This window comes from Pteropus vampyrus, unplaced genomic scaffold (genome assembly GCF_000151845.1).
Source record: "Pteropus vampyrus isolate Shadow unplaced genomic scaffold, Pvam_2.0 Scaffold1, whole genome shotgun sequence".
Classification (NCBI taxonomy): Eukaryota; Metazoa; Chordata; class Mammalia; order Chiroptera; family Pteropodidae; genus Pteropus; species Pteropus vampyrus.
In genome coordinates, this window is record NW_011888782.1 from 106,497 (window position 1) to 112,326 (window position 5,830).

Below are 5,830 nucleotides of genomic sequence, written 5' to 3' on the forward strand. Positions count from 1 at the left end.
GCCCCGTACATGTGTATGCATGCGTATGTGTGTATGGATCTGTGTACATGTGTGCCTGAGCATGTATCACAGAGAAAGATGTGAAGGGTGCCAATATCTTCTGGCTGGTGCCCCAATAGGGCACTGGGGCTCTCCAGCCACATGGTCACCAGTGGGTCTGAGGAACCAGTTCTTCTGAGTGCACTTTGTGATTCAGTCTAACGAAGCTCCAGTGCTGATAGGGGAACTGGTGGAGCTGCAGGCTATGGTGGGGCTGGGCAGGCGCTAAGGAGGAGTGTTTGCCCATGAGCCTTGGCATCTGTGATGAGGGGACCTGGGCCATGAGAGGGCCAATTCCTATGTCTCACAGGTGGCTCTGCTAGGCCTTTTGGAGGCCAAGTTCCTCGCCAGGGACAGCCCTGCCCTGCATGCCCTGCCTCCACCCAGTACCTCCACTAACAGGGCAGGGCAGGTGTGGCTCCGAAGAAGCTCTACACTGCCCCAGAGGGCAGAAGGCTACCCGTGAGTGTGTCCTAACCCTCTCTTCTCTCTTCCTGGTTAATCATTAACTCTTTCCCTGGCTCCAACATGTGGTAGGTTCAGAGGGCTTGGAAAAAAAATGCCAAGATAGGGACAGCAAATTGAGGCCTAGTATCCCAGAAATGGCTGAGGCCACTCCACTGCCTCCAGGGACCACAGCTGGACAGGAAGTTTGTTCACAGTGCAAACTGTCTTATCTCCTAGCTCAGTGAGGACTCAGCCAAGATGCAGTGGTCCCTGAATAGTTCTTGCTGTGTGTGACTGATGCCCAGAAACCTCAGCACCCAGAAACCTCAGCGTCTTTATGAACCCATCACATCTAGATCAAACACACAAGGAAAACAGCGTAGCAACCAAGCTAGCGGCATCCTTTTTTCCCTAATTGAGATATAATTCTCATACCATTAAATTCACCCTTTTAAAGTGTATAATTCCATGGTATTTTACGTCACAACATCCATTTTAAGCCAGCGGTCAACCAAGGGTTATCACCAAATGCTCCATATAGACCATATGGGCCATATAGACACAGTTGGAAGTGGTGTTTGATCTGGTGCATTCACACTTGTCAACTCCTATTTCTCGGGATGACACCTGATCTTTCTATAGCTGACAGTCTCCTTCCACCACACCTCCTCTGGGCTGCAGAGACGACACTGTCTGCTCTGAACTAGAGCCCTCCACCATCTTACCTCCAGGACAGAGGGAGGCCTGTGAACTCTGACTGCCCCCCACCCCCCCACCCACCACCACACACTCACTGTCTGCTCAAGGTTTTCTAAAATCCAGGAGCATTGGCAGGGGTGGGTTCAGTTTTGTGGTGTCTAAAGTTTATATAATTTAGGGAACTCTCTTTAAGAAAAAGATTGCAAAATGACAAATATAAAATTAAGTCTAGAGTCTTGGAAAGGGCTTGTTTAAGCTAACGCCACGAGGTATAAGAAAAAGATTGCAAAATGACAAATATAAAATTAAGTCTAGAGTCTTGGAAAGGGCTTGTTTAAGCTAACGCCACGAGGTATAAGCTCCATTAACTACACGATAGATCTGCATCTGGGCACTGGGCATCTTTTCTCCCCAAAGGAATGAAGTTCTGGGAGGCGCCTGTGACTTGGGCATCCTGGTCTCTCCCAGGTGAGTCTTGGAGCTGGAGTTTTCCTCCACCTGAGGCATATGAAATGGCTGCTCCTGGGTACCCACTGTAACCCTCTCTCTAGGAGCAGACATCCCCACAAGAGGGCCTGGAGTCCACTGGGGAGATAACACCACGGAGCCTGGACAACAGGGCTGACTAGCTGGCCAAGGATCAGACCTGTGGCCGGCCCATGTCTGCTCTCACCCACCAAGCAAATCTCCAGCCCCAGCCAAAGTTTGGGGGGCTGAGACAGGGGATATCTCCCCGTCAGCTCTCTGGGTGCTCTGGAGAGCCATGCCACTCTACTGTGGCAGGGACACATTCCCCTCTACTCTGAGACCTGACAGCTTTCAATTCCGAGCGGGCCAAATGTCACAAACTGTCCTCAGATAAATGCCTCTTGTGAGTCCAAAGGCTCCTACCTGAGGCACATTCCAGGTGTGGTTGGGCAACCATTTGGACATTTCCCTGCACAGGTTTGTCGCTTCTTGCATCAATCTGGCCTTCTTTTTCTAGCTCCAGGAGGCCCTGCCCAGTCTCTCCTCTGCAGGCTTTGCTTGCTCAACACAACGCGCTGTGGAAATCCTCACAGCATGTTGCATCGACAGCAAAAAAAAATACCAAAATCTCAACCATAGGGTGACTGACTGCACAAGCCACAGCTCAAGTTTGCTCTGAAAACTATAGTAAGCTTATTTCATTTAAAATAAAGAAAAATAGTCTTCCTTCCCAGAGGCTTTTCTCTAAGATTTGGGTTCTTTGCTCGGCAAGATCGACTTCTCTTCACTCTATCCTACTTCTCTGTAAGAGGCCTTGTCATACTTCCTTCTTTTCTTCTTTCCTTCATTCCTTCATTTGTGTTACAAATGTTCAGTGAGTGCTTGCCATGGTCCCAGCACGTTGGCAGGCACTGAGGTTACAATGATGAATAAGGCAAATTATCTGTCAAACATCTTCATGTTCCTATCATCTGTTTATCTTTACGCCCCATACTGAGGCAAGTATAGAGGTGCTCATAAGTGCTGGCTAAATGAGTATTCTTGACAAGAACTGGCCCCTGTCTCCTCTCCTGGCTCTGGGTTCCATCCCCTTCCCATGCACACTCAGCCACACAAGTAACAGACAGGTGGCTCTGAGAGCGCTGTGGTCTCTCTTACCCCTTGGCCTTTGCACATGCCATTTCTTTTCTCTGGAAAGCCTTTCTCATCTCTTTTCTCCTCTCTTGGCCTATTTAACTCAAAACTCATCCATCAAAATCCAGCCTGAACATCACTTCTTCTTGGCGCCTCCCCTCTCTAACTTCCTTTATTTTCCCTAAGACCAGGACAGGGAGAGGTGAGACTCGCAGAAGGAGGGAACTCTTGTTGGCAGACATGAGTCTATGGCACTACTTGGTTGAGAGGGAGCAGGTAAGAAGATACAACTGAACGTTTTCGATTATTCAAAGATTACTCCTTGTCCCTGTGCTGGAGTCACAAGTGGCCCTGAATGCTGTCAGGACAGTAGCCTCTTAGTACGTTGGCCAGAGGGCTGTCTCCTTGGCTAGATCCCCACAGTTCACTGGTGATGGAGAACAAGCAAAGAGATTCTGTGGGTGGAGTCTCAAGGTCAGAGAAGGAGAAGCTGAGCCGGAGGGCTTGGGTCGAGGTGGAGTGGAGTGGTTGAACACGCAGTCGTGGGTGTGTGAGCCCAGAACCAGCCCTGCTGGATGGCTGGCCCATGAGGCAGGCCCAGGCGCTGCCAGCCACGTGGCCCCCAGCCAACGCCTACCGTGGGAACAGATGGTGGAGCCAACTCCCCCATCCCCCACCCCGAGAGAGCCGTTCCTGCATGGCTACGCCAGCCCTGGGCTCCGTCTGGACACAGACCAGGGCAGGGGCAAGGCAAAACACTTTTCATCACGGCAGCAGTTCTCAGCCATACCCTATGGTACTTGCATCCCAAGAAAAGCTCATAGGGGTTCAGGTCATAGGGGGAAAGGGAGTATTTGCTGCCTTCCCATCCATGTCCAGCTGGTGATGCTTCACCCTCTCAGACCACCCCCTCCATATTCTGTCATTCAGCAAATATCCACTAAGCACCCACTGTGTGCCAGACACTATTCTGGGTGCTGGGGAGATGAGAGAACAAAGCAGACAAAAATCCTACCCTGTGGAGCTTGCATTCAAGCAGCAGAAGGATGCGGGAAACTGAATACATTCTACAGAGTATGTTAGAACAATGATTCTTGACCTCTCTGTGGTAAAAAGCCAGTTCATTTTTTCTTCGATCTGCATTTGGATTTCTCAGCAATGTCAGATTGCTATAGATTCTATAGTATCTGTAGCTTTTAAATTCTTACTCTCAATTTCTGCACTCATGACCCCTCACGGTGCTGGCCCATACTATGCGAGAAGGCGATGAGACCTTAACGGGGAAACAGGAGGACAGGAGAGATGAGGAGTTTAAAGCAAGATGGTGGGGCTGGGGAGAGAGTTGCAGTTTTAAAAAGGTGATGCCTAAAAATGTGACATTTGAGCAAAGATTTGAAGGAGGTGAGGGAGTGAGCCACATGTGTATCTGAGGAAGGTATGTTCCAGATAGAAGCTTTAATAAAAAGAGTTTTATAAACTTGGACTTTGGCTGGTCAAAGCCTTCTTTAGGGTTGAGGGGCAGGGGGCAAGAAGTGAGGGAGCATTGTAAGGGGGAATGAAATGGGGGTCCCTGGGCAGGGGAGGCCCAAGGATGACCCCCTTGAATCCTGTGGGGCTTACAGCTCCCGGAGGTGGCTCCTGCACCCTGGCTGGGCCTGGGGTAATCCATAGCCCCTCAGAGCTCCGTGCAGCATGTCAAGCCCAGGCAGGGCCTCCCTAGAACCGCTGTGATCCTGAACGAGGCGCAGCTTCTCTGTACGTGGTCTCCTCCCTCCTTTCAGAACCATCCTCCTTCATGAGCCAGCTCCCAATGAGGGTCACCCAGAACACCAAACACAGGCCATTCTCTTGATAAAAAGACATTTTTTGCCATGCTAAATGCATCTGCCTCTAACTGTGAACAGAAGAAGAGCTTCTAGGCCAGGAAGTCGAGCCCCATTCCTGTGTCCACACACACACATACACATAATTCTTGGGAGCCTGCACCCACACTAAACACATACCCCCAGAAATGCACACATGCTCCCTGCATGTACGCTCACTCTCCCTCCAGGAGAGTTTCTACTAGGAGCGAACACCCAGCATCTGCAGTGAGCAGCAGATAGACAGATGGGGCAAAGTCATACATCCAGGTAGCTCCCTCCAACACAGCCTCAAAGGAACAAGCAACAGGCTGGTCCCCTCACCAGCAGGCCTTCAGGAAGGCAAGGCTGGGGTGGGGTCAGGTTTGGACAGATGTCAGAGCTCCTGGGTGCTGACTCAAGGCTAGGAGCAGACAGCCTGTGCATTCCCGACAAGTAGGTCACCATGACGAGAAGTGCTGACCTATATGCAGAGACCTAAGGTTGACTGGAAAAGACTTGGGGAAAACCCAGGGGTCATGGGGCAGCAGGTGTTAAAGAAATGTTGCCTTTCATTCCAGCCCTTCAGTTGCGTCTATACAGCAGCGGGGAGCAAGCGTCAGGGGTAAATGCTCTTGCTGGGTGCAGTGTATATTGAGAGAGGAGGGGGGCAATGTCTCAGGAGGCACTCAGCATGGAAAGGATGGGAGGCAAGTGAACACATCACTAATATTGCTATTGTTGAGCACAGCTGGGTGTTCCTCCTATATTATGTTGCAGGATACAGCCCTACAAGTTAGATAGGATTGCCACCATTTTATAGACGAGGAAACTAAGGCTCAGAGGACTTAAATAAATGATTCTAGGTCCCCATCTAAGAAGGGCAGAACCAGCATTTGTGTCAAGGTCTGTATGACTCCAAAGCTCAGACTCTTTCTCTATCCCCATGTTGAAGCCAAACTTGAATTTTAAACTGTCACAAGCAAGAGGAGCCTAAGGAGACAAGATAACTAAATGTGTTATCGTATCCTAGATGGGATCCTGGAACAGAAAAAGGATATCGGGGAAAAACTGAGGCTATTTGAAAAAAGTATGGACTTTAGTTAATGATAACGTATCAGTATTGGTTCATTAATTGTGGCAAATGTACCATACGAAATAAGATGTTAATAATAGGGAAAATTAGGTATGAGGTACACTTG